Consider the following 14,159-nt stretch of genomic DNA (forward strand, 5'->3'; position numbering starts at 1 on the left):
GAATAACTCTATTCAGGTTGGTGGAGCTGCTATTTGGGGGCATCTGAGTCTCAATTTAAAGTTCTAAATTAGGTCAGTTTAAATATGGGACTCCCTTAGCAGATACAGACCTGGCAGCCCAATTATTTTTTCCATGGGGAAAACGGTATGTCCTCCAGGTAGGAGGTGCTATGTCCTCTTCAGACACTAACAGAATTTGAGTGTAAGGCAACCAAGTCATTTACGACAATTACTTTGTATTTTCAGTAATGTCTCCATGGTTTTTCCTGTCACTATGGTCATGGTGCCTATATTAGCCCCTTCTCACATCACTATAAAGAATACCTGAGACTGGGTAATTTATAAAGAAAAGAGGTTTAATTGACTCACAATTCTGCATGGCTGGGGAGGCCTCAGGAAACTCACAGTTATGGCGGAAGGCAAAGGGGAAGCAAGCTTGGGCCTTCTTACATGACAGCAGGAGAAAGAAGTAGCGTGTGCAGGAGGGAAGTCAAACACTTACAAAACCACCAGATCTCATGAGAATTCACTAATTATCATGAAAACAGCTGGGGAAACCACCCCCATAATCCTATCACTTCCCACCAGGTTCTTTCCTACATGTCTAAGATTACAGTTCAAGATGAGATTTGGGTGGGGACGAAAAGCTAAACCATATCCATGCCTATGTCTGCATGTATTTCCTCTGTGATGTGGGCCTGTCAGTCTCTCCAAGTCACAGAATGGGTCTCCTTTAACTGAGTCTCTGGCTACGTCAGTCCATGAGTCTGGGCACAGAAAAGAAGGTGAGACTTGGAGTGAATGGAGTATTCCTCTGTAACCACAGGGGTTCTAGTAATTCATCTCTCAGAATTTTCATAGAGAATCGGCTTGAATTAGACATGCTATACAGTGGGAAGTGGTACAATGGAAAAGCCCCACTGAGGGTTTGGGTTCTGCCCTTGGGTTTTCATTCTAACAAAAACCTAACTTGGGGAAGCCAACTTGCTTTTCTCTGTCAAATAAAAGATCTCAAAAGTTTTCTTCTAGTTCTAAGCCTCGATGCTTCCCAGTGTTCCATTTGTCCTTTGTTCACAGGGTGGCCTGTGCCAGACTGCCTGGACCCCCTCCTGCACCACTTACTAGTGGTGTGACCTGGGGCAAGTTTCTCTGTGTCCCTAAGCCGTAGTTGCTTTATGGGAAAAATGGCATAGCAATAGTACCCATTCCATAGAGAGATGGAGGATTAAATGAGTTAACCTATGTGCCTGGCATGTGGCAGGATGTAACAGGATGTAAGGGCTTTTATTAACATCATCGTTACCATCATCATAGAGTGCCAATTATAATTAGTTGGTAATAAGTACATCAATGGCAAGGAGTTGTTAGGGATCTTCAGAAAAGAAAGTTAGAAAGAGGATTCCTGAGATGAACATCTATATGTGTCAACACACTTTTCCCCCTATGGAACCAGATTTTGATTTCTGACTTCCATTGCAAAAAGTCAAAGGCATTAGCGTTTAATTACACCTAATAATTTAAAGTACTATTTAGTTCATGCTGAAGGCCCCAGCTGGAAAGATAAGCGCTAAGCAGAATCCCAATAGAAGAGGTGGATAGAAGAATACTAAAATCAATAGAAATAAAAAATTTCATTTGTACACAATGCTTTGCCAGTCCCCTGCCAGGCAGGTAGGAGATTTTATAAACCTCTGTTCCTTTATATCTTTCACTGTGTTAGTTACAGCATCTGGACTGAGTTATAATTACATCTTTTTAGGGCTATTTTCTTCTAGGTCCTATATGGGAGTGGTTCTTCTCTCACCTTCCACATGAACCCATATGTCCGCTCTTCACTGTTTTCATTTACCTCTTTTTCTTTCTTTCTTTCTTTTCTTTTCTTTTTTTTGTTTGAGATTGAGTCTCACTCTGTTGCCCAGGCTGGAGTGCAATGGCATGATCTAGGTTCACTGCAACCTCCGCCTACCGGGTTCAAGCGATTCTCCTGCCTTAGCCTCCCGGGTAGCTGGGATTATAGGCACCCACCACCATGCCTGGCTAATTTTTGTATTTTTCTAGAGACAGGGTTTCACCATATTAGCCGGGCTGGTCTTGAACTCCTGACCTCAGGTGATCTGCCGACCTCGGCCTCCCAAAGTGCTGGAATTGCAGGCATGAGCCACTGCGCCTGTCCTCATCTAACCTCTTAATTGATAGGCACATTAATATCCAGTGAAGATGTTAAAGGCCCACTACCTAATCATCATTGTGCTACATAAACAGAGTTGGGCTTATAAACGTTAGGTGGGAGCATCTTTCAGTTAATCAGATTTGTACAATTGGAATGGTGAACATTGACACAGTTACCTTGAAGAAACTAGGCATACTGAATTGACATCAACTATGAAGAAATTTGCCATTAAAAATCTATATAAGTACTATATGAAAAGCTTTATAAACTAGAATATCCTATAGAAATAAGGTATTGTTGTAGTTAGTTCTATTACTTCAACCTAGTGATTTTTAAATCAATTGGCCATCCTAAAGCAATGATTATTTTTTAATTGCTGGAGGAAGGGAAGGCATCACTACATCATTGCAAGTGAGATTTTATAGAATTACAAACCGATCTGCTCACTTAGACATTCTGTCTGCCTAAATTGTCATGAGCTAATTCTCTTCACTCATATTATGTCTGGAGCAGAGCATTGCACCTAACTGTGCAAATCAGAGGGATTTATCTTACATCCTTATTAATATTTCCCTCTTAATATTACCAGGGACCAATTCTTATTGAATAAACAAACTTGGAAAATGTTCTTCATGTGATTAATACATATATGCATAAAACGCCACATATAAATCTATATAGGAAAAATAGCTTACATATGTTTAAAAGAAATCAAATTAGAGCTCTCAAGATACCAGCATGTTTTAGTCAAGACAATAATTTTTTTACAAAAGGACATGTTTTAATTTTTGGATTGCATCAATAAAAAATATTCAATACAAAATTTTAGTTTATTAAATTAAAAATTCTAAGTGGTTATTAAAACTGATAACCTAGGCTGCGCGTGGTGGCTCACACCTGTAATCCCAGCACTTTGGGAGGCCGAGGCAAGTAGATCACGAGGTCAGGAGTTCGAGACCAGTCTGGCCAACATAATGAAACCTTGTCTCTACTAAAAATACAAAAATTAGTTGGGCATGGTGGTGGGCACCTGTAATCCCAGCTACTCGGGAGGCTGAGGCAGGAGAATCACTTGAACCCAGGAGGCGGAGGTTCTGATGAGCTGAGATTGCACCACTGCACTCCAGCCTAGGCGACAGAATGATATTCCATCTCAAACAAACAACAACAACAAAAAACTGATAACCTAGTTGGAGTAGATTTGATGAAATAAAACAATGAAGTAGCTTTCCTGGTTGAATCAGCAGCAAACATTTGTTAATAACTCTCTGGATTTTACAGGATCAGGCCAAGGAGCAGATGGGATACAGATTTCTAATATGGAATGTCACCGCAAGGGTGCTGCTCCTTTTCCAGATGCTTTTCCTGGGGGCAGTTGGATTGTGAGAGCTGCACTTTGCAGGAGCCTGGTTACTGTTTCTGTGAATAAGATAAAATAGTGTTTATCCTCTGTCGATCAATACTGTCTTGTTTGAACTTATTGAGTCATTTTAGAGACACATAAGGCAATGAAAACCATTGTGCAATAGTACCCACAGTACTACTAAGCTTTCTAAGGGATGACAATATTTTAAAAGACAGTTACTGAAACAGATTTTTAACATTAACTGCCTCCATGATGAAATAAGCATGCCCCGTGTCAGGGTGTCCCATGGGTTTGGGTGAAAAGGTGTTGGGGTTTTATAACTAAGAGTTTTCTTCAGTGATAATCTCTAAAATAAAAATATACTCTGTGTGTGTGCTTTAATACTGAAAAAAATTACAGACTGACTTTCTCTGAATAAATGGAATAGTGCTACTATTTGTGATTCATCAAAATTTTTTTATGTACAGTTTATGATTTCAACTTTATTAGTATTGTTTTGACAAACAAGGCCTAATAGGTATACTTGGGCAATTTTAGAAAATTTTTCTGGAGGGTATTACAAATAGGAGGGTGAAAAGGAAAGTGGGATTTTTGCTGAATTCTTAAGCACCCCGGGCCACATTTCTCTCCTTTGCTTTATCATCTAATTTAACCTTCACAAAATACTGTGGGTCAGATGTTAACCCCATTTCACATTTGAGGAATCTGAGATTCAGAGGAGTCAAACAATATGCCCAAGGTCACAAACCTAGGGAGTTTTGCAATAGGCGTTTCCACTTAGCTGTGTTGAGGCAAAAAGCCTAGTGTTCTTTCTGTAATTAATTTTAAAAGTTTCTCAGATAGGCGTAGTCCTATTTGGTGGAAGAAGACTAGACTCTAAAGTCCTTTAGATGTTTCAATTGTGATGATTTCAATTGATTCTCATTGTTATGAATGCTGGACATGGGCTATAAAAGCAATTTGTTCTTTCTCTCCTGTATTCTGAGAAATACTAATTTTGAGAGATATTGATAGATATTCCTGAAAGAAGATGTTCTGTTGTAAATTAAGCCCAGGAAGCAAAACATTGCCTACTCTCTTAGATAATTGTGATAAATGACAATATTTGCATGTGTCATGAGTCCCCAGTGCTTGAGGGTGTGATATAATGGTTACATGCTTGGGCTCTGGATGAGACCGCCAGACAAAGGAGCCTGGCTCTGCCACTTGCTAACTGAGTAGCTGAACCTGTTAGGTAACTTGTCTGTGCCTCCAATTTCCCATTTATAAACTGTTATAATAGTATCTACACCATAGAGTTGTTCTAAGAATAACATGAGATAATGCATGGAGAGAACTTAGAAGTAGACCCACTTGGACACAGGAAGGGGAACATCACACACCAGGTCCTATTGTGGGGAGGTGGGAGCGGGGAGGGATAGCATTAGGAGATAAACCTAATGTAAATGACGAGTTAATGGGTGCAGCACACCAACATGGCACATGTATACATATGTAACAAACCTGCACGTTGTGCACATGTACCCTAGAACTTAAAGTAAATAATAAAACAACAACAAAAACAAAAAGAAAAAACAAAAACAAAAAACAAACAAAAACAAAACAAAACAAAAAAAAGTAGACCTGATAATATAGTACTTCATAGATACTTGCTATCACTATTACTTAAAACACTCATGTGGTAACAAGACCTGCTATAACTTTTCTAATATCATTTCCTCAACTTACTTGACAATGGAGTCACTTTTCTTTTGAGCCACATTCATTAACATCCACTGAATATAGTGTTGGAAATGTTGATATTTGAAATGACGTAAAACCAGCTTGGTATTAGTGCAGTAGAAAATAAGAACTAAGTATTTATAGTGTTTTAATATCCATTATGTCATTTTATAATGTTTGCCCACAACAATATTTCTTTTCCTTGCCAGCTGTCTTCTTTTTTCCCTTAAAATCGATAAATAGTAAAATGGAACAGTAAAATGTTAAGAGTTGTCTAAAATGGGCAGAGTCAATGTTATTCCAGAAAGTATGAACCTTATAAGTCATTTGTCTCTTTCTCTGTATTTAGCAGGGCAAAACCTTACTGCTTTGACAAATAGGTGATATCACTGTCATTTCCAGACCTATGCTCCCATTGCATGCTCCATAGCACACATTATAAAGAAAGTTTCAGAGCAGACCAACACATTTTTTGATGCTCCTAAATTATAACTAGAGCTGAATTTACCAAAATATGCTCTACAAAACACTAATCCTGCACAATGTGCAAATAATGCTATGTCCTTCATCGTCTTGGAGAATTACAATACATATCTGAAAATTCCTATAGTAAATAAACTCGTTTAGTTTGGAATCCATTCTTCTTGGAACTTACATAGGTAATCATGACAAAAAGTCAGAGAGTTTAGGGGGCTTCTGGTAGAAACGGGATATTTTTGGTAAATGTCCAGATTGATTTCTTTCTTTAAATACCATTATATTCTGGTTGTGAATAATGTTTTTGGAGTACAGAAAAAAATGTGAAAATACATCCACCTCAGCACAGTTGCCCAAATTGTGGAAACAATATAATAATTAGCCATTCCAAGATTGAGATAAAACACACTGAAAACCAGTCATTTTCCGTAATATTTTTTGGGCCGGAATCAGAAGTGAATAGTTTAAACATTCCTTTGGTTAGCAAGATAATGGCAGGGGAAATCACAAGAGTTTACCAAGACTTTCTTTTTTATGGTGGTAGTAGCTCAGGAGATAATCGAATACACGAAGTCTAAAGTATGATAGGAATTACGACCCACACACAGAACTGAAAATCTGCCGGTGATATTAAAACTGTTTCTTTTGTTAATTACATTTCTGTTTCTCAGGGTCCTAGGATCCGGACAGGCACTCAACCACAACTCTGCCTGCTGTCTGATTAGAGCTAAATAAACTTCTCGCAACATTGGCTCCACTCTTGAACCCTCCGTGGTAAGTCTACAGAAATTTATTAAATCCTGGCAGCTATCTCATTTTGAGATTATATAATAATTCCAATCTATTCTTTTGTTTTCTGCTTGTTTCATTTGTCTAAAAACAAGCTAGATAATTCCTTGAATTAGGCTCGATAATAGAAGAAGGTAAAAGCTGTTTTTACTGCATTCCCACTGATACCACAATGCACAGTTCCACAGAGTTGAAATAGAAAAAAGCGAAACACATGGATCATACCTGAGTAATTTCAGAGATCCCCACCCGGAAAAGGTTTCCTTGATTATGGCGAATTCAACGTGTTACTCGGGTTATGCTCTAATCGTCATATCAAACTCCAAAGGTTCAGTGGCTTTAGGTTTGGTTTACAATTCCTGGGAGTTAAACTTTAACTCACCCTGTCTCTTGCATCCATGCAGCCCTTTGACCAGATAATTGGGTCACTACAGCCCAGATATAATCTACTAAAACTATCTTTGCTATTTGTTTACAAAATTAAAATAAATGTTGTAAAAATATTGGGGTAAATATTATTTTGAAGATATTTTATTGACTTATACAGTATATTTAAAAAGTAAAACTCACTGCAATTTGGTACCTAAGCTTTTCTTTATATTAGTTCCTTTGTTTTTTACTATGCCAAAGTGATATTATGGCTAAGGTAATTTAGGAGAATATTTCTTTGTTTTACACTTTTTATATCACTGTATTACATGGAGTAAAGTATAGAGTTTTAGGTCAAGTACATTGATAAATGCTGGCTTATAAACAGAAAACACACGAAGCATATATATAACAAAGTAGATAGACTTAGGCCAGATCAGGTTGGGGAAAGCATACTTCTTTGTATACAAGCTGCTCATTTAGATTTTAAGAGGGGGCCACTCTGTGAGAAGCACAATAATCAGCTACAAACTGGGGTTATATGATAGCTGATGCTATTGTTCATTGCCTGAAATCTCAGTGCTAACTGAGTTTCTTGAAAAATAGAGAAATGGTATTTACAGAAATACAAATTCTATACTCTAAGTTCTCTGGTAAGAGCTGTAGTCTATACAAGAAATCCCTAAGGGTAATAAAGCCCACTATTAAAAAAGGAAGAAGAACCAAAACCTTCCTAATTTTGAGTAAGTTTTGGTTTCAGAGTTTGGAAACCACACATTCCAAAACTAGAATTAAAGGATACCCCTACTTGCCTTTAGTTCTAGTAAGAGGAGCCTAATTTTCTAGGAACCAACTATTAGGGGAGCATTTTTGTCTATAGAAAAGCACAGAACAAACAATCCTTCTATAATATAGACGCAAAGGAAGATCCATCAATTAAGCATATCTATGAATACGTAAGAGAAGAGATGAAAGATACTGTTGAAATGCTAGTTCTGCTTACAGTTTTTAGTTCTCAAACATGAAATGATTTACCATTTTCCCATAGCTATGGATGACAGGGTTTAACAAAAACATCCCAGGAACAATTGTTTAACCCCAGAATTGCTCCCCTGATGTTAGACCTAGAGAAAGCATTTATGCCCACCCAGCTAGATAGCTGAATGAGGGACACATCCCTCTACTTCCTTCTTGGGAAGGGATTCCCTCACAAAGTAGACCTGTTGGTTTCCTAGTGAAAGCTCAGTCTGGGGTTGCATGGTTCCCAGTTGAGTGGGGAATTCTTACTTCGAGTTTGCCTAGTGCAACAAAGAACTGTTGATATTGTAAGATGGACAGTTTTGGGAGGGTTTCCTTTACTGTTTTTTGTGATAGGTGCTTAGATGGTGATAAGTGGAGATAAAGAAAGGAAAGCTAGGATTTCTAGGTATCTAAGGAGAACATCAAAACCCAAAAGGTAAAAAGAATGATATTAACCAGTGTCTCAGTTCATTCAGGTTACTATAGTAAAATATCATACAAGGCTGGGTGTGGTGGCTCACGCCTGTAATCCCAGCACTTTGGGAGGCCGAGGCGGGTGGATCATGAGGTAAGGAGATCGAGACCATCCTGGCCAAAATGGCAAAACCCTGTCTCTACTAAAATACAAACAAATTAGCTGGGCGTGGTGGTGCACACCTGTAGTCCCAGCTACTCGGGAGGCGGAGGCAGGGGAATCACTTGAACCCGGGAGGTGAAGATCGCAGTGAGCAGAGATCGCACCACTGCACTCCAGCCTGGGCGACAGAGCGAGACTCCATCTAAAAACAAAACAAAGAAAACAGAAACAAAACCATACAATGGGTAGCTTCAACAACAAACACTTGTTTCTCATAGTTCTGGAGGCTGGAAATCCAAAATCAGGCCACCAGCAGGACCCTCTTTTTGGTTATGTCCTTACCTGGCCTTTGTTGGTGCATGCATGCAGAAATAGAGATCTCATGTCTTCTCCTTTTTAAAAATAAGGGCATTAATCTTACCATGAGGGACCTAGCCTCATGACCTACTCCAATCATAATTACTTCCAAAAGGACCTATTTCCAAATACCATCACACTGGGAGTTAGGGTTTCAATATATTAACTTTAGGAGGAACACAAACATTCAGTATTGTAACCAGTTATTTAAAATATGTCAGTTTCTTATTTGATGGATCCTGGCATTCAACAGGGCAGGACTATAATCGCATTAACCCAAAATCTGATGATTTTGGTAGGACAATTCATATATTACTCCTAAGAGCCAATCGTAGTAATGAATTCGGTAGTAATGGATTATTAGGTCATTGCTTTCTGTTTTTATTGCTTTTGTTTTTTAAACCATTTTGTTACAAGGATAGGAATACATTGATCAGGAATAAAAACAAAAACAATGGATCAGCCTTTCTTCTTCTGAGGGCTACTTAGAGAGAAAGTCTGTGGCCCTGGGACAGAGAAACCAATCGATCAGAATGAGATCAAATTTATGACCTTGATCTCATCAGTCTAATCAAGAGAGCTAACTGTACCCAGGATTGCAAGGCTTGCCTTTACATTGTAAAAATAAACCCAGTTTAGATAGTGGCTGGTAAATGTGAATTTTCTATTACTTTATTCTATAAACAATTACTGAGACACTTCTCTCTGCTAAGTGTTGCATTAGAAAGGTGATTACTTAAAATGAGATTTGAGTCTATTAGTAGGCTATAAAATCAATAAAGTGGGTTGTATCTAACATATTAAAATAGAACAGAAAATAGCAAGTGAATTGCATCTGGAAAGGGTAATATTATTTAGAAAACTTTTTTTCTAATTATGTATCTATCTGTGTGTATTTGTTATGAAGTAAACTTTATTTTTTATTGTGGATCTCAATTTTAAGTATTTGGAAAATACTGTGCTAGTCTTAAGGGATTCAGTGGTTAACAGACCAGATATAAGGTACACACACTAAGCAAATACCCCAATGATTAACTAATTATAGTTGTAATAAGTGTTATGAAGGAGAAGTACAGAATACTAAACAGAACACAAAACATAGGGACCTAACCTCATGTAGGGCTGGGTGGGTTGGGAGGTACTTGAGGCAAGCCTTCCAGAACACAGGACATTTAAGCTGAGATCTGAAGGATGTGTGGATGGGAAGTGGGCATTCTAGTGAGTGGAAATAGCTCACATGGATGCCCTGAGTTCGCATGAGTTTGGCATATTCAAACAACTGATAGAAGGTCGGTTGTGAAGGGCAAGAGGGAAAATGATGGGGACAGTGACTGGAGTAGGTAGCTAAGTCAGACGATTCATAAAAGGCCATCATGAGATTCCCAGCATTATCCTGGGCCAATGGGAAGTCACTGAGGCATCTGAAGAAGGGGAGCCACATGGATGAACTATTTGTATAGATTCTGGCTGTAGAGTGGAGAATAAATTGCCATGGGATAACATTGCCTGCCTCTCTCCCTTTTTTTTTTCTTGGTTATTTTAGAATAATTTTACTCATGTACATATTCAAGTAAATTGGTGATTTGAACTTGAAGGAGGCAAAGCATCTAAAAGAGACCAGTAAGAGGGGAGGTGGTAGGTGATGGTAGTTAAGATTAGGGTGGTGGCTCTGGGAAGAGAGGAAAGTAGACATGGTCCATGAAATGTGTAGGAGGTAAATCATCAGGAGGATGTGGGAACTGAGGGGGGCATGACATCTAAAGGACAAGTCTCAAATTACTGGATGTGGCCATTGGCTGGATGGTGATACTATTTGCTGAAATGAAAATGCTCAAAAAGGAAGATACTTACAAAAATAGGCTATACCAGGTCCTTAGTAAGTACTCATTCGGTGGTTGCAATGATCAATCATTCATACATGAAATATTTGGCTTATGGATTTCAACAAATCTTGCTTTCAGTATCAGACTACATTTAGGTAAAACTAATTAATTTTTGCTGGCGAAGGTAAAATGTAAAGCTTTTTAAAAAACTATAATATAACTAAAAGTCAAAGATTACCAAGAATAAGAAGCTTCCTTCCCTGCCACCATCCTCCCTGCCCTGGCTCAATAAAAATATCTCTTCTGGGTGGATCATGAGGTCAGGAGTTCGAAACCAGCCTGGCCAAGATAGTGAATGCTGTCTCTACTAAAAATACAAAAATTAGCCAGGCATGGTGGCTGGTGCCTGTAATCCCAGCTACTTGAGAGGCTGAGGCAGGAGAATCGCTTGAATCTAGGAGGTGGAGATTGCAGTGAGCCAAGATCACGCCACTATACCCTAGCCTGGACAACAGAACAAGACTCCATCTCAAACAAACAAACAAACAAAAAAACCCACAAAACTTCATTGATTTCAATCTCCTCGGAATTCAACATTCCATTTTTGAGTGTTTAGTGGGTGGCTGGGGGTATTGAATTCACTGGAAGGGAGCATTTCAAAGAATTGAGGGGGCCACATTAGACACACTGAGTAGTGCAAAAGCCTCATTCTCTTTCCTTGCCTATTGACTAGAAAGTACTCTGATCTAGGAGTCAGGACCTTAGCATTTCAATCCCAAGACACTATGACTTATGAACTACTTAATCTTGAGCAAGTTTCTGCCCCTTTTCTGAGTCTGAGTCCTTGCCTTTCATGGAGAAAATAACTACATCCCTTATCTACCTCACTGATTGTTGAGAGGGCCAAGGGAATTGATACATGTAAAAATGACTTGAAAATAATAGAGTACCATGTATTTACAGAGTGTGATGATTACAGAGTAGATTAGATCTGTAGCATTTGAGGTGATATCAATGCAACTTCTTGTTTTGATCTGTGAAATAAGAACTTCTAGGATTTATGCCTGTTCCTTTGGAGATTCATAACATTTCAAACCTAAATGCTCAATGCTATTGTTAATGCTTGGAAGACTTTAGAAGACAGCAGAATTTGATTCAGTGGGTTAGAATTCATCTGTTCTTTTAATGTCTTATCCCAGAGTTTTAGATTTTTGAAAATGTATTGGTTTTGTAACTAGAGCCATCTAGTGTTGAGTTGATTAAACATACACACAGGTACACACACACAGGTATACACACACACACAGACACACATTCTCTCTGTCTCTCTCTCCCTCTCTCTCTCTCTCTCTCTCTCTCCTTTGTTTTGTGCTTTAGGAAATTGCATCTTGTTCTCATGGCATGTTGGAATGGTGTTTTAGTATAACATAATTGTAGCATCAGATGAGAACTTAAAAATTAATGTAAAGTCCTGGCTACATCTAAAAACCATAACAGTGGGATGCTAGCCTGGCCCTGACCTTTCACCCTGCGTTAAGTACCTCCCACCTTTCCTTGTTCCTTTTCATCCTTACTCCTTTGTTTAATGAATGTTTTTGAAATTAGAATTTTTCAATGTGGTCTTTTTTTTTTTTTTTTAAAAAAGAAATATTATTTAGCTCAACCAACATAAATGCAAATACTGATTTAGTATAAAAGAGCAACTTTAGAAAAAGAAATACAAGGCCGGGCGCGGTGGCTCAAGCCTGTAATCCCAGCACTTTGGGAGGCCGAGAGGCAGACGGATCACGAGATCAGGAGATCCGGGAACCATCCTGGCTAACACGGTGAAACCCCATCTCTACTAAAAAATACAAAAAACTAGCCGGGCGAGGTGGCGGGCGCCTGTAGTTCCAGCTACTCGGGAGGCTGAGGCAGGAGAATGGCGTAAACCCGGGAGGCGGAGCTTGCAGTGAGCTGAGATCCGGCCACTGCACTCCAGCCTGGGCGACAGAGTGAGACTCCGTCTCCAAAAAAAAAAAAAAAAAAAAAAGAAAAAGAAATACAGTTACCAAATATGGTGTATTCCTTTTAGTCATGTTAGAAAATACAGATCATTGGGTCTTTAATCTGTACTAGAATCTGCCCCATTCTCTTTACTGTGAAAAAACAAATTCTCACAGAAAAATCTGCACTAGCTTTTATATAATGACCTGAGAAAAAGTTATCAAATAACCTCTCTTTTAATAATCATGTCATTACCTATTTCTATGAGTTAATTTTACTAAGTTTTGATAGAAAGAGATATATTCTTTTCAAAAGGTGGGGAACACTGGAGGAAGCAAAGTTAAAATAAGTATACACATGTGTTTGTGTGTGCACCACACAAACATTTGACAGATGACTAACAAATGACTCTGAGAAGCTAACTATGGCAATTTAGGCAGTATTCTTTCATTTTTTCCCCAATAAAAACTAGATGTAGATACTATAATTGTCAGAATTTAAATCAGGACTAATTCATCAAATCTATACTTTCTATATCCAAGTAGAAAACATTTATCAATAAAATAAAAAGGACATTTTTTTCTGATTTTCTTAATAAATACTAGAATAACTTGGGAGTTAAGAGTAACAAAAGTGGAATAATGAAATGCTAATTGTATGCATTCACACGTTTTCAAATGGAAAAAAAGAAAAAGAAATCTGAAACTAATGGCAAGATTTTTGTGAAAAGAATATTAACCTTTCAAACAAAACTGAGGCTATGTTTGAGGAGCCAAATTCTCAATTTGTGTTATTTGTAGCTTACACAAAATGGAAAATAATCTTTCAAATGTGCTTTGCAGTTTCCATTATACTTTCAGTGGGTCTTAACAACAATCATGTCAGTATTAGAAGCTGGTAGAGTATAATGTTAAAAAGCCTGGGTTTTACAGCCCAGTTACTTGGGTTAATATCCCAAATCAACTACTCACCGGTTACCTACTTTCAGGTAAGTCACCTCACTCTCAAAGCATCTATTTTCACATCTAGAAATGGGGATAATAATAGCGCCCACTTAGAAGAGTTCCCATGAGACTCAGAGGAGAGATGTGATGGCAAGTGCTTAGTCCAATGACAGATTCATGTTAAATATTTACCTGTATTTGGAAGAGTGGGGAGATAGGAGGGGGATGAGGGATGAGATATTACTTAATATTACTTAACGGGTACAATGTACACTTTTTGGGTCATGGTTACACTGAAAGGCCAGACTTAACTCTACGCAATATACTCATGTAATGGAACTGCGTTTCTACCCCTTACATTTAACAAGAAATAAAAAGTATTCACCTATATTAATTTTATACTAATCAGTTTTAAAAGGAGTCTTGAACATTAACCGTATTTCTTCCATTATCCTAGCAAACAAAAATGAAACTGTGATTCCGTGTGGTCTCAAAATACACTGGTCTGAAAACCATAGGGTTTTTCTGCCACAAGGTCTAAGCCCATCTGCATGGCTTG

At 38.1% G+C, this 14,159-nt stretch overlaps 1 protein-coding gene across 2 annotated transcripts in view; it reads right to left on the reverse strand.

The window, feature by feature from the left end:
• Nucleotides 1-6,852, reverse strand: part of A1CF (APOBEC1 complementation factor) — a 77,885-nt gene extending 71,033 nt beyond the window's left edge. For both annotated transcript variants that reach the window (XM_009214926.4, XM_003903944.5), the window contains exon 1: nt 6,750-6,852. The gene's annotated coding sequence lies outside the window, so the exon portion shown is untranslated. The remainder of the gene's footprint in view (nt 1-6,749) is intronic.
• Between the last annotated feature and the right edge of the window lie 7,307 nt (nt 6,853-14,159).

The sequence above is a fragment of the Papio anubis genome, chromosome 11, assembly GCF_008728515.1.
Source record: "Papio anubis isolate 15944 chromosome 11, Panubis1.0, whole genome shotgun sequence".
Taxonomy (NCBI): domain Eukaryota; kingdom Metazoa; phylum Chordata; class Mammalia; order Primates; family Cercopithecidae; genus Papio; species Papio anubis.